We start from the raw sequence: 27,100 nt of genomic DNA, 5'->3' as shown, positions 1-27,100 counted from the left end.
ATGCAGGTGCTTTTAGCCCCTCAGCTCCTCCTCTCGTGACCTCCTGTCAACCCAGGAGCAAGCAACTGTTAAATGTTGCTGCTGACTCACATCCCCCCCCTGCCCCGACGCTTAAGAAAAAAAATAATGAGCCTAATTGACTTGGGGCTTATTTTCGAGCAATTTCCTTTTTAATGGGCAACGGTTCGATGCCATTTGTTTGGTAAACGGCATGTGCCCTTAATGATCTCTCCTGTGAATGAACCCTTCCCCCCTTTTCGCTCAAGTCCCAAGTGATCTTCAGACTCTGAGAGGGCTTACTTAAAAAACAAAACGGTCTAATTTAAAGCTGGGCAAGTGGGAAAACAACAAATGTTGCGGCAACAGCTAATTGTGTGTACGATCAGATTTCAGTGCAAAACTAATTTGGAGTCAAGGTGGTTACTTTGAAAATCTCCATCCAGACGACAACAAAAAACGACTAAACAATAATAGCTCGTCATTCTTGTACTTATATCTTCTCTTATAGTTATTTGACATCCATGTCCAAGACCTTTATGACACACTGGCCAAAGGGTTAATATACACAAAGCAACAGTGGGCCTGTGCAAATTAGTTGTGATTGTTTCCCAAACGCTCCATTTCACAAACACAGAAACCAGACTTTTTACGTGAGCAGAGTTTTTTGTTGAAAATGTAATTTTTAGTGACCTCTCTTGGACGAGAGGCCCAAATACAGAGGTAAAAGTTAATTTAGCAAAATATCCGCATCAGTGCAGCCATGGTGTTATTGAAGTGAGGCCTCTGATTAACCTTCTAGCTGAGAACCATATTACAAAGCTGAGAATTCTGTCACTTTGCAGATATTTTTGTGTTATTGTTTTCAGTGTCATTTGGTAAAAGGTTTTGTGTGTGTGTGTATGTGTGTCTACATGTGTGTCCCTAGTTGTGGAGGTTTTTCTCATCAGGGGGTTTGGTTCCCAGGGATATTTACTCCCCGAGGCAGAGGAGTGACATTGGCCAGAGTGTGATTTGTTGGGAGAAACGCAACCCCTACATCATACAGTGGAACACATGGCCTCTCACACACACACACACATACACACACACACACACACACACACACACACACACACACACACACACACACACACACACACACACACACACACACACACGCACAGCCATCTGGGCAAGGCAAATGTCAATTACATCCAATTCACTTTGTGTCACTCAGGCATTGAAGTCATGCTGTAGTGTCATTAAAAACAATGTGTACTGTACCGCAGTGAGATGTTGTGGAGACAAACGCGCAATAAATTTCATTTCTGCTTACCTCTGGTAGATGAGAGTCCTGTCCTCGAACACAAACATGAGAATGTGATGACGACCGGCTCATTTAGCTGCACGTCAGCCTCTGGCCTCACCGCTATGGTTTAGCAGAGGGAACCGTATTTGCTGATGTATTGGCTCAATTATCTCACAACTCCCCGACTGTGAGAAACCAATATTTCACCAGTTGCATGATGTCAGAGTTATGTATTGCCGAGGTAATCGCGCGTTTCCAGGAGAGTTCTGGGAAATGTATAATTGTGGGGGAGCTAAGACGTTTGGAGTTGTTGAGACCTGCCCCCCCTCGTCCTTGTTCGTGGGTGCTTTGGTGACACTAAAGTACTTGAATTGTGTCAGTGGAGTTGAAACAAACCTGTGTGATGAATGTCAGTGAGGAGCAGTTTCCTTACAAATGACCCAAAGAGTTTCAAACAGTCAATTTGAATATTATTCATAGAAAATAATTGAAATGCTTCAGTTTTGCTTCATGTTGAGCATTTATATATTTCTATTCCCGCTAGATCGAACTCAAGATATAGCTCCACCTGTTGTATTCAATCAAATTATACTTTTTTTTCAATACAGGAAGTGTAGGGATATTTATAGAAATGCTCTCTGTGTGTAATTGTCTATGGTATTTTGGGGGTATTGTATGCCGTTAATAGACAACAGGAAATGAGTGGAAAGAAGGATAGAAAATGACACGACAAAGGTTCCAGGATGGACACAAACTGCAGTTCAAGGCCCTCATTGATTTCCTTGTGTCTGCACATGTACTATTAGGTGAGCATGGAGATTTATTCGTGACCTCGGAGACACATATTTGTGGTTTATATGCTAAACCCCTAGTCCACTTCCTGCAGTTTGACTGTATCCCAGGTTGTGCCACACAGTTTAGATTGTGCTAGAATATTTCACCACATAAATACTGTGTGTGCCAGGGTGCTTAATAAGTAGTCAGTGTGGTCCTGGGTAAATATATATTGAATCAAGAAAAGATCAAGATTGTTTTGAGAAATAAAGTGGCTGTGACTTAATTCTTTTAACCACAGACTGTCGTATAAAATGGCCTGAAACAACTCTTAAAGGGATAGATTTATTTTAACCCCTTCAGAGAGAACATATTGCTTGTATAAAAGTAAAAATAACATGAAGTGCCACTGGTAAACACAGCTAAATTTGTGTGCAAAAAATTGGACCAGTGGCTCCCAACCCTGTGTATGTGTTTTGTGTGTATTGTGTATGTCCAGTTGAATGTGTATCTTTGAACAAGAAATGCCTAAAAAAAAGTGTATATCATTTTGTGTAGTAGAAACTTGTTTTTTCTCCTTTCCAATCTCGTGACCCCCTCAAATTCAACAATCTGACCCCCAAGGTTTGGAACCCCTGGCTTAAGCAATAATAACCAATCAGGGGAGGTAGTATTATACCTGCAAAATCAACCCATTTGCAGTCATGTTAAGTTTTCACATGCACACTCTGTATGCACGTATATGACTCTTACTCTCAGTTTTACGTAAGGACACATGCAGAGACAGATACAATCTTGATTCCTCTACTTTCAGCGCAGATGGCACAAGAACTAGATGTAATCTTAAATTTCAACATCCCCGCCGTGCACTGACTTGCACCGCGTCTCGTACGAAAATCACATCAACGTCATCTCTACCTGATTCCTCCGAGTCGGGGGCATTTTTCCTTATCTTCCACTCTGTTACAGTGCTACACACATAGCGCCGTGCGGACACTCTCCTTATCTCTTGTTCGGCGTGTGCAATCTTGTTGTGGGGCATTCTTATCTGTGCCTCCCCCCCCCCAAAAAAACCATGACACACGACGCAGATCTGCTCTCTGCACACAGCTTGAGGGAATTTGGGGAGTTCGGGGGAATTCTGTCCGAGGAGAAATTCAATTAAGTGCACGCACGACATTTGTAGTGTTTGACTTTGCTCAAGCGATGCATGTCGTCTCGAGAGCTCGCGTGACAGGAAGATTGATAGTTTGTTTATTTAATGTCAGGTTTCGCATTGTAGGCTTGGCACCTCTGCTTGCTTAGCATTTGGCAGCTTTATTGACCATCTGACACTGGAGACATTCAAACAGAGAAATCCTTGAAATTGATCTCATCCAAAATTTTTGTCAGGCGATGTGATTTTCTAGGTTTGCATGGTAAAAGCCGTGTGTCATCTGCATAGAAGGGAATGATGAATTGTGTGTGGCAAAAGACCTTCATGCATTGTCCCATGGTGCCGCCTCTGGCTTGAATCAGCCAAAGTCAAAGCGGTAAGTCCCCTTCCCTTTTCTTTTTTTTTTTGCAGCTGTATTTCACACAGCAGCGTGAATGACATTGTCTTCTAATTAACCTGAGCTCGTTTTGAGTCCGTGGCAAAAATGTCACAAACAAACCACGCCGCGTTTTTTCCCCCACTCTCCCCTCGATCGTGTTCTTTCTCTCTACATGTGGAATCACCAGGAGGTTTTTCAGACATTCCAGAGGCTGGAAGAATGACAGCTCGCCTGGTGATTGTCTGGATCTGGGTTTTGAGCGGAGGAGAGAGAAAAACATAGCAGGCCAAAGAGCAACTAGGGAGAAACCTTAAAAATGCAGATTTTTCATTAGATGGGGAGAGGAAGAAGAAAAAAAAAAAAAGCTTGCTGAATTTGGAAGTTCACAGTCACATGTAATATAAATCATACTCATGATGTTTTTAAGGTAAAGAAAGGTGGAGAGTTACTCCTTTTAGTTAAAGTAATAAAATGGCTTCTCGGTAAAAGGTGCAGCTACTTGAGAATCTCACTCGCGTGACAATAGGTTTTATTTTATACAAGTAATAGAAAACATGTCACTGTGTAGAAAGCTTTAGAACAATAGAGCCATCAATTGAAAACGGTTTCTTCAGCTTCAATCCATTATCACATGGCCAGAATGTTTCAGAGAAATGCAAAAGGAATTTCCTTGTCGGTGAAGACAGCTGTCCAGAGATCAAATATTCATATTAATGTTTTTTTCTTGGAAACAATATGGAAACAGGGAGCTGCTGATTATAGAAGATGCCGTTTGACAGGCTTTATTCAAACCATGTAACAGCGCTCTGGATCAGATTGTAAATTCCTGGCAGCATGGCAGCCTCGTCCTGCACACTGAATACTCACTGATTTCCTGAGGCTGATTTAAAAACAAAAATTAAAAAAAAACGTTGGCACTTTCCATTAAAGTTGCAGTTTGCCCCTTTTTCGGGCCGCGGCCAGTTGACGACGCTGCATGGATGCATGTTTATCGAGAGCGGTCCAAATAGTTTACATTGTCCCTTATCGAAATATCACATGCACATTTTAGAAACACTCTCATAAACTGTTCTCTGCCACTTGTGTTCCCTCATGCATTGTTGTTCTTATCTTCCTGACACCATGCCCCTGGAACAAACAGACCGTGGCACAATGAGAATTTGAAAAAAAAAAGAGTGGAAATGTGGTTCGTGGGTGCCCTTGAAAACCATTTGTGCTTGTGTTTGTATCCAAGGTTTTTCCATGTAGAATGTTGCCGTTTTTTGAGTATTTATTTGTGTCTACATGTGTGTACTTTACATCAGCCTCCCCGCTGAGTTGCAACATGAAGTCCAGTGTAGTTTTCCATTATTTTTGTTGTAAACTCAGCTCGGGGCTGCAGAGAATTCTCGTGAATACAAAGTGAAAACACAGAAAAGACACCTGGATATAAAAAGAAACAGAAAAACGGTAGTGGAGGGTAGAGGTTGGGCTGAAGCCTGAAAATGTTCCGCTCCTTCAAACGAGTCTTTTAACTCCTCACTCACACTGAGTGTTCGGCGTTTTTTTGGCAATCGCCAGGCTACTGCACCGATGATTAGATTTCAGCTTAATAAGCTTTCTCAGCAACTCTTGTGTGGTGGATTAAAATCTGAACAGTATGCACACACCATAAAAGTTTTCCCTTAAACACCTTTTTATTGCATATCCTCTCACAGAACTGGCTCCAGTTCTTGAGGAGAACTTAGACCCCTTTTCTCTGAGGTTTATGCCCCTTTCCCCCCCCCTGGGACTGCAATATGGTAGCACAACTGAAACACCATCTTACCTTCAGGTGGCTCACCCTTCTGTTTAAACCATTAGTCTAGAAACCTGGTATAGCACAATAAGTGCAGGGGACACAATGGTGCCGACACATGCAGACAATAATGGAGTGGATTTATATAGCGGGTTCCCAGCCCCTTGAAGCTCTTTAAATTGTAAAAAAAAAAGTGGGGGAACTCACACATGGAAAGCTTAGCACAAAGCAGTTCAGGTGGCTTAAGGAGCTAGACATACAGCATTGTTTGATCCTACAACGACTAATGCGGACATCTGGAAAGCATAAGCCCTTTAAAGCTGTTTGAATGGTACAGTACATTTCGCTACTCTCCCCTGAGTGGAGGCCACTTCCTTTAAGATGAGTGACTTATTCGGGGGGGAAAGTAGGAAATTGCAGTTTTGTTCAGTTCACTGGTCAAACAGTGAGAAAGTGTAGGCACCAGCTTGACCTTTTGCACCCTGCGCTGGAGCGAGCGCAGCAGTTTTTGAAGGTGTTACCTCTGCCTCACACACTTCCACTGACCTGCCGAGCTGTAACATGATGAGCCAGCACGCGGTTCAGCTCTCATCGCTTGTGAAGCAACCTGGCCAGATAGACGCAACAACTCAGGCATCAAAATCTTAAATAACAAGCTGAGCAAAGGATATCACGGTTTCCCAAGAGGTCAATCAGTCTTAGCAGTGACAGACGAGCATTTGGAGAAGGACCAGTTGATGTGCTTGCGTTTGGAAAGTCATCTCCAAAGCAAAGAAAGAAAACCCCTGATGCTGCGTCTGCTCCATCCTCAAGTTCACTTTTTCTCTCTAGATTTTTCATTTCTAAGTCTTTATCCAAGTAGCACAGGAGGATATTCGAGTTAAGGCTGTGTTGTTCTGTCTGCCTGTCAGCGGGGCCACAGCTTCAGGCCAGAATTGAAATATCTTACTTGATGGATTGCCATGAAACTCCCCTCAGGATGAAGCCAACAGACCTTGGTGATGCTCTAACTTTTCCTCTAGCGCCACCATGAGGAGGACACTTGTGGTCATTGAGAGCATGTTGGCATGCTAACATGAAGCTCAAGACACAACTGTATCTAAGCCCAGTGCCTTACAGTGCTGCTAGCATGGCTGTAGACCAAAAGTTCAAAACCAACTGTACGAATCACACAAAGACAGAACGGCTCTATTTGAGAACTTAAAGGAAAAGTTGACTCTACTTACCACTATGCCGATGGAGGAGTGGGCGAAGTGTTTGAGTCTACAAAACCCTTTTGGAGTTTCAGGGGTAATCAGCGTTGCAGCCAAATCCAATACAATTGAAGTAACTGGGGGTCGATTCTTCCAACATAAAAAACAACATAAAAAAACATGAAATGCCTCCATACTGCTCCTGTGGTGTCAGTTCACCAAGTTTTTAGCCTAAATCTCCTCCGATATCCTCCTCGTTTGAAGAATCGGTGGCCATTTACTTCAATTGTATTGGATTAGTATAGATTATGAGTGAACTTTTATTTTTGGCTGAACTATCCCTTTAACATTTTCTCAGAAAGTTGCTCCACAGAAAGAGAAAGGATTTGGAAAAGAAACTGCTGATGTGTGCATCGAAGCAGCAAAACAGAGAGAAACATCCTCTCAAGTGTTTTCTGTCAGTCATGATCCAGGCAAACTCGTAGCACTAAAAGCATTTTCCAACCCGACCGTGATAAAACCCACACCCCTGCTCTCATACAACTGCTCCCCCCGTGGAATCTCTCTCCTTCTCAGGTACTTTAGTTAGCTTTAATCAGACATTTTTAGAGGCGGGTAAATAGAAAGCAGATGCTGGCTCACACACAGGAAGCATTGTAAACGTTTGGATGTAACAGTTTGTGACACGCTGCGGCGATGGCGGCAGGGGCCGGGGCCGAGGCAGCTGCGTGCTTTTCCTGCCGAGTGATAACGTGCGTACTTGGTGACACCGCATACGTCTTCACCTGTGTCCAATATGAGGATGACATTTTTGAGCCGTGGCTGAAACCAGGGCCGCTGAACAAAAGGAGTCCCGCTTAAAATGATTGATTTTGCTGTAAAGAGGGATTTTGTGCTGGTAAAGTTTCAAGTTATTAAAATTTGTGTATTAAAGTTACTCTCCTGGGCTGTTGTTTTTGTCGATAGAATCATTTCTCTTTGTGTTGGGATATAGTGTGTGTGGGAATGTGTGGGAATAGTGTTTCCCTCTATGTAGCTCTGTTTGCAAATGTGTGTATCTAACTAAGCTTTTATTTCTATTCTATTTCTCTTTTTTTTCTGCAGGGGTGAGGAGGTCACATTACAGTTTGGGTGTTCTTCTCTGGCCACGGAGAATCAAACAGGCGATACACATTGTTCTCATTTAGCTTTGGATGGAAGAGCAGAGGCTTGGCAGAAAGCAGCAGAGGCCCCCTTCTGTTGATACGAAAAGGTCATTTCGTATAATGGAAGTGACATTTAACTGGAAACATTTGACAAAAGACTTACAAATCAGAGTTTGTAAGTGGCGAGCTGAACAATATATTTGTATTCGTGATATTGCCAACTGCAGGACTGGTCTGCGTACAAAATGGCAGAACACAGTTTAGTCAAGTTCGATTGTCTTGGTCTTGATCTGATCCCAGAAACGATTTGTTTTGAATACTTGTTGAACGGTGTTTGACTCACGCATGACTGAATACCGTGCATACACCAAATAGTTGTTTCATTTCAGAATCAGCGACAGCAGTGTTGTGTTAATTTGCACCAGATGTAATTCCAGTTTTTCTTTTAGAAGATATATTTTTAGAGAAAGGCGGCTTTAATTAATTGACTGTTGTCCAAAAGGTTTTTCCTGTAATTTATCTTCTGGGAAAAGAACAATCCAAACTGTACCATGTAAGTACAACATCCCTTGTTCAAATCCAGACTCCTCACATTGTTTTTGTTTTATTACAAGCTATTACCTTAGATAAATAACAATTACTTAAATAGCTAAAAGCTAAATATGCCCATATAAGGCATACACATAATTTATTGGAAACATACAGGCTATTATTATAGAATTGACTGTTTGGTTGTAATAGCTTCCTGGTGCTACTGCAACAGGAACATGGTTACATTTCTGGGCATGAACTTTTCAGTATAACTGCACAGTGTATTGCACATTAAATGAAACTAACTATTTAGTATTGTAGTTCTATGAATATAGGGGGCAATTCAAAAACACTGCAGCAGAGGTATCTTGACTTTTAGTTACTTGTATGAACCAAATGAATCCTGCAATCTTCAATTTCTGTTATTATATCCACAATGCACCCCCCCTCGCTGAGAGTTTGATTTAAAGGAACCCTAATATCATCATCAGTTACTCTCTCTTTCTCCTTGTTCTTTATCCATGTTTTGCATTCAGGACACCAGGAAATCAAATGGAAAATTTAAACGCAATTGTACATTTTAAAAATATCTTAGTTTTGGACAGCGATGAGGAGCAATGTTTGTACACATGGAACCCTGTTTGGCATGAGCACTTTGTATTCCACTGATTTAGCAGCATGTAAAGATGAGTTGCCCAAAGACAGGGAAGAAGAAGAGTCTTTGCAATCAATCTGGAATGTAAACAATACACATTGCATTTAATGTATTCAATATGTTAACTAGACCTCAAGGCTACAATTTGGAAAGAGACACTAAATGTGTACTTAGATCTGTTGACCTAAAACTCTCCAGGGCACCTTTAAATTCGTTATTTAGATTCTCACCTTTCTTTTCATAAATCACATGATAATCCAAGGCTTTACATTCTCATACGCAGACACGGCGGGAGGCTGAGATTACAAACGAGCAGCGTAATCGTGTGATTACAGTTGTGTGTGTAAATGTGAGAGAGTGGTTAGAGTCTTAAGTAACAGTGATGTGGTGATGTGGTCTGGAGACAGCCGGCACACTCTCTCCTCTGACTCACTGAATGGGATGCCCTCTTGGCCACGCTCCACGCATTTATGCCGACACTTTTAAACGTTTATCACGCTGACATGTTTTGTATTTCACTCAAGATATGGATCTGCATATTTTGGAAATACATCTCCTGATAGGAGTCTTAACTGGGTGTTACGCTGCATTGGGCTGCAATCATGGCTCAATGAAAAGCCTGCATAACAATCAGAACAAGAGTGGAGCTGAGTGTTTGCCAATATGCAGACCAGCGTTCCATTAAATTGCTTGCTGACGGTGGCGGCAACTGCAGGGACACTGCGTGTAATTGAGTGGAAATGCTGCCGAGCGTTTTGTGGTGCAGCGACCGGTGAGAACAGTGTGAGTCTGGATATCACTTGGGGCTGAACGGGTTTGAGTGCCCCGGCGCTCCACCTGCTCCTGCAGTCGAAAACCACTACAAACAAGTGTTTGCAAAATACTGAGTCATACATCGTTCTGTTTGTTGTGCAGCTGAAGCTCTCTGTCCTCACATTACATTTTAGAGACACATTAATCATGACAGACTAGGGATAGAGCCATGAATTTTGGAGGCATATACCAATATTATATGTATATATTAAAGAAAATGACAATAATTCCAAGATGTCGTGGTTAAACCCTTATGACAAAGAAATGTAAATGAGGCTTGGTATTTTTTTACAAAAATGAAAAACACAAATACAGCCAAATGTATAGAATATATAGAAAGCAAACATATGTTTTTAATGTAAAGTGTAAAAATGAATGCACATCTTTTGTATATTGTTTATTCTGTTAAATGAAAGTTTTCATATCGGCACACATTGCAGTAAACCGATACCAAATCTGTAAGAGGCTCATATTTTCAGCTAATACAGAACCCTGCTAGCTGTTTCCCCCTCTTTGCAGTCAGTCTGTATGCTAAGCTAACTGTGGGCTGTAGCTTAATATTTACTGCAGATATTAAAGTGGTATTGATATTTTCATTTAGCCCTCTATAAGAGAGTAGGCTGTAAAAGGGCAGTTCCCAAAATGTCAAATTATTTCTAATTAAGAATTTAATTACATAGTCTGTTCCTCATTAAAATCACATCTCACTGTAGTAAAGTGTCATATTTTATCTACTGCTCAGACCCAGATCGCTGCCTGTTGAATGCTGAGTCGTTGCCCCAAGGGCCCGGCTGTAAAGTGCTGATGGAAAACGACGGCTTTACCTCAGCGAGCAGATTTTACACATCATGCACAAATACATGTCAGCCTTATGCAATCAAACTCAATAATTGACCAGCTGCTAGAACTCTGCTGACAGAACTCATTTTTTTCACACATGCACGTCAAAAACTTTCTCAATTGAAGCAACATTTAAACATGTTGGGAAATATGCTTGTTTTTTGCTTTGCCAAACGTTGGATGGGAAGACTGATGCCAATCTGGTGGGATGAAAATGAAGCTACCACCAGCAGCCGGTTAGCTTAGTTCAGAACAAAGGCTGGAAACAGGAGGAAACAGCGAGTCTGGCTCAGATTAAACAAACAAGATGTAACAAAACGTGCCCCCCCCTCGAGCCAAACTCAAATAGAGTCAGTTGAATCTCTGCAAGAGGAGGAACGGGCGAAGGGTGATGGCAGAGGGGAATTATGTTTAAAGGATGTGAAGGTGGCTACCGAGAGATCTTTCATCAGATAAAACTCGGAGTTGTTACAACCTGAAAACATCCGAGCATTGCCGAAACATTCAGACGTCTTCTGTCGTCGAGTGTCTGTCTCAGTGCCACGGTGACGTAAGCGCTGCCCTGCCAGTAAATTACTCTTTGAGTCTCGCTGAGCATATTCTTAGGAGTGCCCCAAAATTGCTGCTACTCTTTTGTTGAGCAACTGGCAGACAGCATTTGGCACCGCAGACCCACAAAAGCACAATCTGTCCTATCCCGGAGAGGTCAGGGTGAGGGCACCGAGGGCCAAAAGACACAGGCTGCTTTCTCACTTATCATCTTTGCAGTACACCCACCGTTTTCCGTTATGGCGTGATTTAGAGCTATTGTGTGGGAATGAGCTTTTACTGGTTACAATAATGTCATGCTATGATTTGCAGCTCGGGGGCTCGTGCGGCGTTGTCGCTGGAGCTCCCGTTCCCGCGATGTGGAACTGTTGTGCTTGGATCCACAGGGGAGCTGTTTACTGTGGCACCACTCATTCTGGCCATTGTTTCTGGGCTCTTAATGACAGACTGGGCCACAATGGAAATCAAAATGGAGACTCTGTGCCAATGTGATATGCATGCAAACGGCAAGTTCACGGGGCCAGAGGTGAGGAACGGGGCCTGGATGAGGAACCATAAAAGCTGAGTCATGGAGAGCTGAGTGGATTCAGATCCTTATTACACGTTACACACTGTGCAAATATTATGAAATGACGTTCACCTCCACACCTTTAAATAGTGTTTCATTTATTTTTTTATCGGCAAATATTTTTCCACTGCTTCATTTCATTAAATGTGTGGTAACAGATGTCCGCTCTCCTCCACTGAGCGATGACTGTAATTAGCCCCGGCACTGATGTCTGGATTGTCCGTGTAATCTGCGCTGTTCAGGCTCTGGGATATTTACACGATCCTGCGAGTGAATCAGTCAGCACATCTGCAAATTAATGAGGCACGCTGTGTTCAATTTCATGGTTACCTTGCAGATGCAGATAATCCAAAGGGATTTCTAATGAGAATTTGTCATAGCTGATGACAGAGGCCTTTTCCTGACGAGGAACTTAACGGACACGTCTATATGTTGCTTTAAAGTGCGAGCCGGGCTATCAAACTGGGGAAAATGTGCCATGTTGGTATTGTGTTTAACACTTCAGCTGCTGCGGTGCCAAATAAGGTTTCAGCGCAGTATACTCGCCGTCACTCAGCGTACTTAGCAATAACTACATTTCAATCACGGTCCTATTTGCCTGTCATGCCAAGGCCAAGTCACGCGGTTTGAGGTGTGACATACTGTTGGGAATTCCTCTATTTCAAGGCTATTAAAAACACTGGCCTGACAGGCGAGGTTTTCCCTGTAGGGCTTGTCAGTTACCCGGCCCAGTCATGTTCCCCAGCTGCTGATGGAGAGAGCGAACAGAAAACCAGTGGTAAGGTTTTGCGAGACAGGTCCCGGTGACCCTCTGTCCTCCCCACGCCGGTAAATCAGCAGTCGGTTTTCACCCAGACTTGAGTTTTAAGACAGGCAGAAGGGGAAGGAGGCAGAGCCGGGCAGGAGGCGCGACGGCTATCCAACCAGATAAAGCCTTGTGCCAAGACCTGAACAAATAAACAAGGCGATGATTATTTCAGCACACACGACACGGCTAATTCAGAGTGAATTAAGAGTGCCCCAGCTCACAGCGCCGATAAGCCAAACCCCTGTCGCTCTCGGCCCTCGTCTCTGTTTTCTTTACTAATGCCCTCCTCGCTCCGTCCTCGGGCCCGGTTTAATCACTTTAAGATCTGCTTTGGATCTACTCGCCATTCCCCAATGAAAATGTCAAAGCAAATTATGTGAATGAGGCAGTTCACACGTCCTATGTGTGTTTTCAGACCACATCACTCCGGTTGATTTCATTGCTTGTTTACTGTAGCTTTCTCTTGGCTGATCTGGTTTGCTGCTACTTTATTTGTTTAAACCCAAACCTGCGGCAGACACACAGACTTGGACAGTTAGTTTGGAGTCTGGACTTCCTCTCCTCTGCTTGAACGACACACATTAAGAGATTTTTTGTAGTTTTACAGCCGGTTTCCACACTTGAAGTGACATTATGCTTTATTCACACTCCTGGCAATGATGATGATGATGCATCACAATCGAGCATTTGTTGCACAATGTAAGTAATTGCTTCACTTCTACATTTCAACTACACCAAACAACTATTCCTCGGAATAAACCAATTAATCGTCCTCGTCTGTACGAGCTCCTCTCGTTTCTGCGACGCATTCCACGTGGATGGTTTGCAGATGTTTCCTCGACACGACTCATCAGTGAACTTCAGCACCGGCTCGCTGCTGTACCCGGGCTTGGATTACACTCTTTTGGTTTTTCTCATGGTGAGATGGAGCTGAAGGTAGATAAAAGAAGCAGTGTTATTCTATGATTAGAGCCGGAGCAGCTCCTTAATGACCACCCCCCACTCCCTCCGCCCTCCAGATCAGTCATCGGCCGTCTGGTCTCTCTGGCCAGCATCACGTAGACCGTAGACCTCTGGTCCCCATTAGTCCCCCCTCCCCTCTCCTTGTGTAGTATCTCTGAGTCCGATGGTTAAAAGACCCAGGCGGGTTCCGTTCCACATTAGCTTTGGCCTGGTATCTGGCCTGAGCAGTGTTTGTGGCGCTGCCCTGCAGCCCTCCATGATGATTGAGTGGCGCTGAGTTTCCCCTGCTTTGATGCCCAAACGGTCCCTTGATAGACGAACGAAAGTGTTACTGGCCATTTCTACTGTTTTCTTCACTTTGTGATAGAGGGAGATATAAATACAGGCTGGTATAGTGGTTAGCTCATGCATTAACAAGGGGTGAATTTGTGTGTCGTGCTGTCATGGCCCAAAGGCACTGAGTCAGAGGAAGCAGAGCTCAGGGGAAGTCAGTGTTTTAGTCAAGTCCTCTTCCTGTTGTCGATGTTGTCAACACGACCAACGACAATCCAATAGGAAGACGTGACTTCATCACAAATACACAAGTTACCTCCTGCATCTTCAGAGGACCTGAATCTATAGCACAGCCTGGATAGAGACTCCCTGTGCACATCACTTCCACCTGTGACTCACGAAGCCTGTCGACTCATTGGTCCCAGTGACACATTTCAGGATGAAAGACCCAGGATGAATGTTTATCAGAGTGGATTTAAACAACATTCAAATCTTGCTATTGATTCTGGAACAAGACGCGGTCTAAGAGGATCTGTTCCCTACTTTCTGTGAGCCAAAACATACAAGATTTAAGAATAGTTAAGGAACAAAATAAAACAAATTAAAAGCAGCACAAAACCAATGTTTGTTCAGATCTCTGGAACTACCGAGATTGTAAAATAAAACTGCTCTTGGCAACACTGAGCTCTGAGTTCATTATTTTAGTAGGTGCTTTAGTGGACACATTTCTGTCAGATATTTAGCTCATATTGTAACATATATATTTGTTTAAAAATATGGATAAATAATATTGTTATTATCAGTATCGTGTTCTTTGAGTTTATTTATTCAATTTCTCTCATTAGAACTAATATAATAACACAAAATGCACAGCAACAATCACAAAGATAAAATCAGTGGCCTTTTTTTCCCCTCTTGTAACAACAAATCTTGATTTTGGTGCGTTTACTTATACTTTCACGGATCACATGAGGGAGCACATGGTGTTACATCATGGTTGATCTGATACGCAAACGAGGGAGCGATACAACAACTTTCCTCCGACTCTTTCCTCTGACATGTTTCCAATTTAACAAGCAGCACCGGCCAGCATTCAACAAATGTGCATATTCTAATTGTTCAGTTGCGTAACAACAGTGTCTGTGATTGTTGTGAGTGCTGGCCTTCTCTCTGTTGGTCAAAATAGTACGACAACCAATCAGGGCGCTCTCTGTATCTCTTGCCATCCTTGGAAATCTGCTGAGTGACAGTGGCCATGGCAACAGCCCGGCTCTGTGCGGCTCCCTCGCACCCCCGCTGTGCAGCGTTTGATGGCAGTTAAACGTGTTGTGGAGTAATTGGGTTGCGGACCGGATGAGATATGTCTCCTAAGGTGTGACAGAATGTGAGAAATGGAGCAGGTGGTGGAAGCCCAGAGGCTCTCCCATACGCATCGCAGCATTCAAGCCAATGGCTCCTTCCTTACCAGGTGTAAAGCGCTCTGCTCTGTCATCCTGTCCTGTGTGTGACAGCATGGAGTGTGTGCAGGTCTGGAAAATAAAATCAAGTTATGCTGCTAGACAGCGATTTAACAACTGTGGCATTGTAAATAGTAATAGAAGTGACAATCTACATGTTGCAATATTGATGATATCTGACTCAAAAAGTATACATTTGTGTTTGCAGGCACTAAAAATGCCATGGATGTAATTAATATCATGGTCTGTCTCAACTCCTGCCTGAAAACCTAATAATGTCCAGGCCCAGAAAAAAAAAAAAAATCCAATTAAGCTCTGACATTCATCAGTTATTCTGTTATTATTTCATTAAAGAAATTACATTGTATTTAATTAGTATTAAAGTATTAAATTGAATTGTAACCAATAAAGGAATGCATGCTTGGCAGGTTACTCTTCTTATTTAACTCCAGCAGGGGTGTTGCAACAGGGAAGGCAAAGGAGAGGGACATCTGATCCACAGCAACAAAAAGTTAGTGAGAACCCCCTTAAATTGTCTTTGTGGTTTTGAGGTTTGGTTGAGGACCAGAATGTCCATCATGAAGAATGTGTTTCTCAAAGGGGGTTGGTTGGATGTAGGGTCCCCTGGGGCCCCCTATGTCTCTTGAAACGCTCCTGTACTCAAAGTCTATCCACTGCTCAGTAGCTTTAAGTGACTTTTTCTGAATTCTTGTCCATGTTGCCTTGGAAAGAGAAAACAGTGCTTGCACATTGTCGGCCTGAGGAGGAATAAATAGGATATGTTGCGCTGTGCAGTCACTGATCTGATACTGTTGGAATGTGTGGTCTCTTTCATGCAGTTGTTGCCTGAATTAAAGTGATAGAGGAGATCATCAGCCACCCACGGCTTATTCCTACATCAAACTTTGCAGCCACTGCTATCCCTACCCTGCACACCTGATCCAACCCAATTGACAGAAGTGATCCGAAAGAATCTGCATTTCCTGCCCTGGCATGTGCCGAGTGCTGTAACCGAGTAGCATAAGCCTATCAGCGTGTGTAGAGTCGACATCAGGCGGATGCCATGTGAAAGGAACAAGCTGTCACATTACACTTGTACGAACATCCATGAACAGTGCCAAGGCCATGCCAAACATGATCGGGTGTCAGGGCATTGGCAGAGGCCGGCCAGGTACGTGACATCACCCTGTATCACAGCCCAGTGGGGTGATGCCAGCCTGGCGCAGTGGGAAGCAGGCGAGCAGCAGTGGCAGAGCCAAAGACAATATCAGGAGGTGTTTATCCTGTTTTTTTTGTTTTCGGGAAAGATCTAAAATGTCCATGTTAGGTTTTCATCTCTATCTGTTGGTTTGTTGGTTGTTTGTTTGTCAGCAGAATTGTGCAAAAACTACCCAAAAGTTCTCCACAAAATTGGCTGAAGAATGGGACATGGGCAAAGAAAAAATCCTTAAAATGTTTGTTCAGATCTGATTAAAGGGAGGATCCAAGAAGGATTCTTTGACTTTCTTTAACATTGCCAGATTTACCAGGGATTTATTTTATGGATCTTGATGGAAAAAGGAGGAATGAACTCAATTGACTGCCATTTTAGTTTTCTATCAGTATTTCATATTTTAGTGCTTCAGTTGTTCAATTTTAAACTTATTAATACTCCTACCCCACTACATTTCACAGCAAAACTCTGCTATTGTTACAGATTATTTTACAGATATTTCTTTCCATACAAACCTTATAATCAGCTTGTGAAATATAAGTCAATGTTAAAGAATAAATACCAATGTAGTAGAATCTAAAGTAGTTAACAGTAGCCAAATGATACATTAAAATCTTAAGTTAAGTTAGTGTATCAATAATGATAGTCCAACAATTCAACATATAAGATTACTGGCCATTCTGAATAATGAGTACTTTTACTCTTAATACTTAGTACTTGTAGTACAAGTAATGTTTTGAAAGCAGAGCTGGAGTATTTTTTTTGTGTGGTATTGTGTGGTAAAAGATATGTGTACATTTCAGGACTCCAAAACCCCCCCCAGTAAAATGAAGATGTTGAATTGCTTCCAGCTTCTAGAACTACACAACCTGTGATATGCAATACAGTGTTAATAGTAGTCATTCAAGAAAGAAAGGGGATCCTACTGTTTATGTGACAGTATCCTATGGAATAATAATGCTCATCCAAAGATCACCATGTCACATTTTCTACATAAAACATGTACACCGGGTGTGCAGGCGTACAAAGGCTTTTCATGAGCCTTTGGAGCCATGAACTCAAACTGATAAACAAAAGACTCCCAGTTCCTGTTCTTGGCACCATAAATCTGTCGAGAGCATGAAGGAAGTATGTTTAAATCATCAGTGAAGTGCCGCTGCTCATTCATAGGGAGAAATGCATTTCCGTAATAACTTTGAAGACAAACACAACTACTGGCCTGAGTGGGATACAATGGTGTGAAATTGTACCCTGGTGCAGGACAACTAGCCAGCATAGCAACAACACAGCACAGTGTGCCAGTCAGATGGATTAAGTTGTTTTCAAACCACAGTTGATTGTAAGGCAGATATGGAGAGTGTGCCTGTCGGTCCATAGTGGTGTGAGATGGCCTACATCAAAGCTGCATAGCCAAGAGCCCTGCTACACTGGGAGGTGTGTTTGTATTTGTGTGTGTGTGTACTTGATGTGGAGAGTACGTGTGTGCTTGCGTACGCGCCTCCATCTGTTTGTATACACATGGTAATCTGAATCAACTGTGAAACCTGAGCCGGCTCGCCCACCACTTGTTCAATTATTCAAGGTGCTTTGGCTGAAAACTCGATCACCTGGAGAATCCGTTCTTACCGCCACGAGCGCCCCCTGCTCGCTCCTGCCCGCGAAGGGAGGGACACAGAAGGAGGCCGCTGGAAAGGAGAGAAGATACCACACTTGCTCCCTGTGGTATGTTCACCTAAACAGGCAGAATGAATTATCCAAACACGGTGTAGAATACCTAAGGAGCCATTTGTAAATCTGTAAAAGCTGCTGTTCCCATGTGGAGGAATTATTGGACCCGCCGAGAGGTTGCTAGGAGATTGCACAATGTAACGTCTGCTCCGGAAAGCGCTCAATTTTCTTTATGTTTTCTCAAGTTAAATTTGATGGTTCGAATCAAAACATGTCAACTTATCCTCCTAATCCCCCACAGTTCACCAGCAGCTGCCTTGATTTCATCCAACCTAATTTGCAGAGGAAAGCGAATTGTGGTTATTTGACCATCTGGTCCTGTGGCTTTTCTCAAAAGTAGAGTCTTTGCCTTCCCAGTCAGAGGTCCCAATTTTATTAACAGCGTTGGGCAGAAGACACCCGGGAATTAACCCTCTCCTAAGTATACTATGGGGGCGCGAGCCCTGGCTCAGGAGGGGATGTCGAGCCATGAAAATAGAGATTTGTCAGTGTTGTAGCTGTGAAAGGCGTCTTCCCAGGATGTGGAGTCATTCTATAAGCGTCCAACTGGCAGGGAATTACTTGGTTCAGTAGAGCGGGGGGCTGAGGGTGTTCAACATCCCTGCCACACACAGGCCTGCAGGATCAAGAAGCCTCACGAGGGCCAAAAAGCCACTTATTCTGGTTCCTGTCAGGCCAGCCAGCTCCCACCATGGTTTTGATGAAATTCTGTGGTAAACTTTTCCTTGAGAATTTTTTCAATGTATGCTTTTACTTTACAATATTATCATAATATTGGTTATGCCTGGCAAGTCTCGGTTTTATTTCTTATTTTCCAACATCCCAGGGGCATGGAGACATTTTACAGTTATTGAGTCAGTATTCTGTGGTGTGATGTACTGTTCTGTAATGATTCCCTAGAAACAGTGTGTATCAAAATATGATGCAGCACTCATAAGAGACACATCTTACAAACATGTAACATTGTTTGCTGGCCATAACCCTGTGTGTTTGAATGGGCCCCTCAGTCCTCGTATAACCCCCCGAGGCAGCAACACAAACATCACTGAGCCTATGATTATCTGGCCAACTCAATGAATATTCACACTCAGCCGACTGACTGTGAAGCTGAGATAGCAGCTGGGGCCTGGGGTCGAGGGCCCAGAAAAACTGCTTGTTGGAAGAGCCGCTATTCATCTGATTGAGGAGGCGGCCTCTTCAGCCAAGCTCCTCAGCTGCTGCCAGGGCATGACTGGACTGGTCAGCTCAGAAAGACTGGGGGTACAAGAAAGACATAGGTTGGACATTTTTGGTGATTAAACAAAAAATAATGATGGGAAATTTATACCACGACTTAGCTATTATGCACTAGTAATCTCTTGTATGATGACATAATTAATTATATTTAATAGAGTGTGATGATCAGACAGCAGAACGGTTTGATGTTTATGAAAAATGATGAACAATATGAGACAGTATTCCCACCAAGTCAATAAAATTGCAGATCAGACAATTACACCAGCTTTCTCTGATACAGACACGGGAGCTCAGTGCCTCTGTTTTATTTCTACCATGCATGGAAACACATTGATGAAAACAGAAGTGGGCCCAAGTGGCTTCCTTGTGTGACTCTGCAGGAAATATTCCTTGGTATTTGTTTAGAAATTTGCTGCTAGAAAGAAAACCTTTTTGTCTGTGGAGATGTTTGACATTTGTAGTAAATTAAAATGAAAATGAGAATTTGCTAACAAAACTTTGAATCAGTGAAATAATTTCCCTTTTTGAATATAGATATATATATATATAGTCAGATTAAAACACAAGTTTGATCATATCTATTCTACAGATAATAAAATATATATTAAACATGATAAAAGATGGTTGAAGAAATGCCTTGTTTATCATCATTATTATTACCCTAAATGCTGGGAGTCAGCTAATAGTCACTCCTGTCAGGCATGGACGGATTTTCACCAACTCGGTGGGTATATAACATGAGAGAGTATCTCCAGCTGAGTAACATGAACACTTTACACAGTATAAACTGGATGTTTTAACGGGCCACTGGATCTCTCCTGGTTCTGCCTGGTTTAGTCTGACTGGGACAGGCTGGTCAGTGTGTTCGTGTGTGAGAGAGAATGAGTGACAGTGATGCAATGGCACAAAAACACAAGTTAGAGATCTGTTCTGTGGTTCAAATCATTTTTGTATCACTATGAAACTGTGGCAGAACACATAGTATATACATATACTGTATAGAGTATATAGACTGAGTATATATACAATGCGTGCAGGGTATACACCGGCCCTCTGATGCTTTTCATTGTATTTTACGACATTTTCTGTCACTTGTTTAGTCAAACAATGAGCAATGATGCAAACATAATGCAACATCTGTCACATCTCTCACAATAATGGCTCGATCAAACCAAATGCAGTGATCACTCTGCTTTTAATTGCTACCTGGAAAACTCACAGGTGTGTTTTAACTGCACACTCAAGTCATAAAACAACTGTCTCTGTTGGTCCCTGCTTCTCATAATGGACTTTTTATAGGTATAATCAGTGATCTGTACTGATAGTGGTTCGTTTAACTGGTAGTGGACAAATGCTCCTGTTGACATTGTGAAATATATCTTTGTTTTTTTACTCCAACCGTACTTGATGGTGTTTTTACAGTAAGTGTTTTGTTGGCCACTGAACAAAAGAAAAGGGAAAAGTTGCCCAAGTGTTGTTCGAGATCAACAGCTCCAAGACCTGATTTCCATTAAATTCTAATGTCATACAGCTTGAACTGTTGTGGGTTTATTTTGTTTACTTGTTCCAACCGTTGCTTCCAAACTTGTGAGTCGTGTGTTTGTGTGGGTTTTGTCTGGGCGCTCTGGTTTGCTCCCACTGTCCAAAAACATGCAAGTTTGGTAAATCAGAATGTAAACACGAGTGTGAAAGTGTTTAGTCATGTCCAACCCTCTTTTCCAATACATGTTGTGATACACTCCAGCCCCTGAATATGTTGCTGAATATGATGAAGTGGTGCAGAAAATTGATACATGGATGTTTTCATAATTCCCTTTTCAATACAGAGCTGACTTACTATAATTATATTTCAACAGAAAATTCAAATGACTTCAACTACCCTGTCAAATTCTAAGACCAATTACTTTTGCTGTTTGTTACATAAACTGGACAAAACAAATATAAAAATACATGTGTGAGTATTTTTGTCATACGAAATTGTTCATCTGTCAACTAAAGCTTTTTATTTATGGGGGCATTTGTCGCCATTGTTGTCACACGCCTTTTTGTTGATGACTTGGAGTAAAGCTTCCCTGGTTCACCCTCTTCATCTAAAGATGCTGTCCTCTGCCCCAGAACCAAACAAAGCAGTAAATATCCTTTCTCTGTTTGAACCCTGACAAAAGGAAGAGGCTTTGATCACTTTTCCCGGAGCTCACAGCGAAAACAGTGTGTTTTTTCCTCACTCACGGAGATTTAGTGGTGTAGAGGTAATGAGCATTTACTCGGCAACAACACCCATTACCTCAGACCTAACGCTCGATGGACAGAATTTACACTCTTACTATCAAATTTAATCTTGGGTGATTAAAACAAAGAGCAGTATTGATGAATTCATTGGAATTGTTTGGTTTGTGCTTGTTAGAATCTGCAACACCTAATTAAATCAAAAACCTGGCATACCCACGTTTTTCACAGGACAGTGTGAGAAAAAAAAGAAAAAAAACACCCCTTTAGTCTAAAACCAGTTCAAGCTGCACTCTATCTCCAAAAGATTAGAAGGTGCTAAGACTTGACTTAGAAAGCATGCAGGCTAAAAACTTAATTTTATTTAGTTTTAAAAGCAGAAGTCTTCAAGGTAAATCTATCATTAAAAAAACATATGCCAAACTGTGTGTTTATCTGGCTTTTGAAAACTATCTCTCATCCATCCATCCATTCATCCATCCAACCATCCATCCAGTCATTCATTAATTCTTGGGCTTAAGGCGGGTTACACCCTGGACAGGTACGGTGGTGCCCCCCCATTAGTAGTATAATATAGCAGAATATAATTTTTGTATAGTATTAGACAGTAAGGTTTTGTCACGCAGAAGTCAGGTATAATAAGATAATTATGTTTTACGTGGGATAAATGTTAATTTATTTGAATTGAATTCATTTCTAAATGTTTGCTTATTATTGTATAATATCCATATTTCAGCTGACCTGCCGTTTGCATGAGGTGGCTCACTTGACCGACCACTGCTAAGGGTCAATTATCAGTTGTGTGTTAACCAGTTCTCCAGGTCATCCAGTGCAGTCTTATCCTATTACAGTGCATACATACAGTATAGTAATGCCACACACACACACACACACACACACACACACACACACACACACACACACACACACACAAACTCTCATACATACACAAACGCACACAGACAAACAAAGCCTGGTCCCAGAGGAGCAGTAGAGGATCAGAGGGCAGAGACAAAAGGATATCCAGTAGGAAGCGTTTGTAATTGGGGTGCAGTGGGTGGCGAAGACTCTCCAGAAAAACACAGGTTTTACAACTAAACCTGCCGTCCGTCCAGATAAAAGACTTCCATCACCTCCGGACCCAGCTTCTAATGACAGTGTTCGTCTTTCTGCATATTTCTCTCAATACGTCTCTCGTAACTCTTCACAGCCCATCATATGTGGCGGATGTTCCACAGATGTTTCCTTTATCTTCCTCCTCAAACAACTGGCGCTCATCAGTGATAAAAACGAGATGTGTGAGAGTGACGGCAGTGAACTCATCTTGAGCTGTCGTGTTCTCCAACTCGGCTGTCACCAAACTCTGCTTTGTACACGTGTTGGACCGCTGATGCTGTGCTGCTGTGAATTATGTGGTCGTGGAGGGGGATGTATTACCACAGAGAGATGTGCTTTTTCTTCTCTGGGCAATTCAGAGGGCATATTTACTCAAATATTGTATTAAGTGCAGCTTTGAGGTCCTTTAAAGGAGCTGCTTTATGCTTTCACCATGCTACAGTTATTTCACAGCTTTAGTTGCCAGTTATTTTTAAGATGAAGATTCATACAATGATTATTTTAAAATACAAAACATTGTTAAAAATCAGGCCAGGGTTTTCTCACCGTTTCGGCGTATGACATTTTACAGAAAGTTTGTGTAGTCAAGAGTCACGTTTCAAATGTCCTCGAGTGGTCAGCTTCAGAAATGTTTCTCACCCCCCCCTCTGAATTTTCCATGTGGTCACTTTTTCAACACATATTCAAAATACAATGTATCACCAAAAATCAAAGATGAGAATTATAAGTTCAAACAGATTTCTTGCATCAGAGCAGATGAAGCTTTGTTTTTTTCTTTCTCTCCCAACAATCAACTCTTGACCCTTCAGATTTATCGCTGTCCCACAATGTAAAAAGTGTGTATAAAACTGTATGAAAAAGTAGTTCAAAGTAGCTCCACCTCCAGCTGCTACAACTGTGACCTGCTGCTTACACACTGATTCATCAGTAGTAACCATTTAATGATAATATTTATAAAAACGTATCAGTTAAAGGGACCAAACCAGTACTTTTACTATAATACTTACTAATAATTATCAATTCTCTGGTCATGCTTATGTAGTCTAACTTCAGTAGGAGTTGTCATTACTTGTAATTGAGTACTTTTAAATTTCAGTATTGGTACTTTTACTTAAGTACACAATCTGAAAACTTCTTCACCACTGGCAACAGAACTTTTGTCTTGTAACTGATTGTATTTCTGCTAAATCACACCTCTGTTACTGGATCGGCCTATTATCTGTTAGCTATTAGCATTCCACTGGGGAGTGGAGCTGAGGTTCAAGTGTGAGGTATTGTTGTAAAACATTACTGTCTGAATCTCTGCCATACTCTGCCAAGTCATGACGTTCTATTTCCAGCGGAGCATAGGTTACACATTCTTCACTTTTTTTTTTTTTATTTGTCTTTCTCCATCTCTTCCTATCGCTCTTTGTCTCGTTTCCTTTTTTTTCTATCAGTTCATCTCGCGCTTTGTCTCTCATCTTTGTCCATTCAGCCCTCGGTCACATTCTCTTTTCCGTCTTTTTTTTTTTTTATCGCTCCCCTGTCCTTTCTCCATCCATCCATCCTCCCTGCTGTTTGACAGGGCGTGTGTGTTGTTTTTATCCGAGTGACATCGGGTCTCTTCCCAGGGCACGTCCCGGGAACAGCGATTTCAGCCTGATGACTCCCCTGGGCCCTGCCCCCTTCATGAGGCTCCATGTTCCCTCTGTAAATTACAACCTGTCCCACGCGCACACAAGAACTCTTGGGCAGGCGCACAACCCACCCACCCACCTACACACCCACCTATGAACACGCACTCTTCCAAACACTCCTAATCGTCTAGTGCAGTCAGTGTGCATGCAAGCAGCAGCAGTAGCAGCAATGAACCTCTCACTGCATAGATACATGCAGTGCATACACTTACTCACAATGTGCACATGCGCACTCACACACACACTCACAGACACATACACACAGGGCATGTTTATTCAGGTATATCCTTCCTGACCTTGCCAGTAAACCCGTAACAGTCATGTGAGTATCTGTCAACCTCTCTGAGAAAGACAAAGACAAGAGTACGAAATAAGAGAGAAAACGAAAACGAAAAGTCTCAACCCGCCACGGTGACAGGTTTCTTTATGATTGTTAATGTGTTGTGAGACTCTTTGGAAAAATGTTTTGGCTCTTCGAGAAAATGAAAGGAACAAAGATGCGGGTCACTGAAATGAAAGAGAAAGAGATCTTGGCTGACTCAGAGGGGGAAACAGATCGAAAGAGGAGATTGTAGAAGAAGGACTTGGGATTGAGAGTGTGGACAGAGCAGATAGAGAGATATCCACGGGCTCCGCGATAGCAGCTAGCGCTCTAATTAATAGGTTGTAAAAGCAGATGAGCGCGGAGGATGCAGGTTGTCAGTGTCATGGTACACACACGCACACATGCACTTAGTAAGTCTTCCCATAAGAGAGATAAACACTGTGGAGAAAGGCAGAGTCATCTTTCTCCTTGATTTATTTGTAGATTGAGCCAATATAAATTGGACCTTGAAACCGTCCAACTCACATCTTTGCGTAACCTCAATCATAGCTAATCTTATTTATCGGGAATAATCATAACTCCCTATTAGCCCATATTCATTTCTTTGCTAATAAACAAACAGACCATACAAAAAGAAGGGGAGAGGACAGTAAGCCTTTGTTTATCTGTGTTGCTGTCAAACTATTTTATGTCTGTACTTTGACCCATGGCAGCTTTACGACTGCACAATAAATACACACAGGTACTATATTTCCCACACCTCCCTCCAAACATATTTCTACTCCTCCGCTCTGTTTCTCACCCCCTAACTGGACCCTGAGCTCCAACTATCATTTTCTTCACAGATCAGCTGATCTTGCCCTTCAGTAGTTCCTATTTGATTTCTAAAGCTGAATTGTAATTTGACAATTTATGGGTGCGCCTACTCATTTTCTCAGACTCCTCCTTTGTCATTTGGATTTACAGCAAGAATTTTTCCAGCAGCACCGTGACACCAGGGGGTAGCGGTACTCATTTCCTGCTACTGTGAGTGATTTCCAAGTCATTCCTCAGAGTGTTTTTCCAGAATGACAGTACTTTGTTTCCATTGCTGATCCCGTTACTTGTGGAGTTCCCCAGGGGTCAAACCTGGGACCTGTTTTATTCTCCCTTTATGCAACATTATCTATTGGTTTGCCGTGTCTCTTATTATTTCTATGCTTATTATGTTCAGCTTTATGCATCCGTGATCACTGGGAAACTTCAGATCCGGTCATTTTAAATAATTGCTCTATTTACGTGTCTGGATTCTCTCAGAGATTTCTACAGTTAAACCACAACAAAGCTGAAGTCCTGGTCTTTGCAGGAAATTAAACCATTAGAATTAATCATGAAAGCTTCCTCTGGCTTCTAACTCAAAGCTCATTTCCAGAAACCTTGATCATTTTTATTGTCCCCAGTTGAATGTTGAGAAACATCTTAAGTCAGTTATCACCGAACTATGCCACTTGTGATCTCTTCAAAAACTCAAAACATTTATTCATCATTTGTTTCTTCATGTGTGGATCATTTTAATGCTCTGGATTCTTGTTTCATTCAAGAAGCTGTAACACATTTACACATTTAAGCATTCAGCCAATAGTTGCTAACAATTTGCAAAATCATTTTCTACACTTTTAAGGGCTTTCAAAACATGGATCCATTAGTGAGTTGCTGATTCCATACAGACCTTCCAACAAGGTACGATGAGTTTGTATTTGTACAGACCATCTTTGTTCTACATTTTCTAAAAACTGTTAGATTCCTGTTTGTCCCACCAGACATTAATTCTGGCTCAAACGTCTATGTTGTCATTGGCCTCAATTTGCATGTTGTTTTCATCAGCTGGCTGTTTCAGGCTTGTGTGTCCCCTCCCTGTGGACCATCACCTTAACACACACACACACACACACACACACACACACACACACACACACACACACACACACACACACCCTAATGATGACACTTGATAGCAGCTTGTGTGTCTTACAACCCTTCTCTTCTTCTTCCCTCCCCCTCATGGATCATAAAGATTTGTCATATAGCACTAATAACACAGAGGCAGCATCATTTTTGGTGTGTGTGTGTGTGTGGCAAGGAGGGGGTAAGGAGTGATAGTGGGGGTTGAAGAAGGAAAATGATACTGCAGTAATCCACCTCTCCTTTCACCTCCCTCTTCTATTTTCTATTGACAGGCCGCGCTCTTTTTTCCCTCCTTTGTTTTATGCATCTCCCGCTCATACACATACTAGTGTCCATTTCTTTTTATTACTTCCTCCCTCTCTTTCTTTGTCTTTCTTCCTTTCCCTCTTTCCCCATTTTTATTAATCCTGTTAATGTCTACGAACCTTTCCTGAACAGTATTTGGTTAAATTTTTTTGTGATGC

This window comes from Hippoglossus stenolepis, chromosome 20, assembly GCF_022539355.2.
Source record: "Hippoglossus stenolepis isolate QCI-W04-F060 chromosome 20, HSTE1.2, whole genome shotgun sequence".
Taxonomy (NCBI): Eukaryota; Metazoa; Chordata; class Actinopteri; order Pleuronectiformes; family Pleuronectidae; genus Hippoglossus; species Hippoglossus stenolepis.
This window is presented reverse-complemented; position numbering follows the sequence as displayed.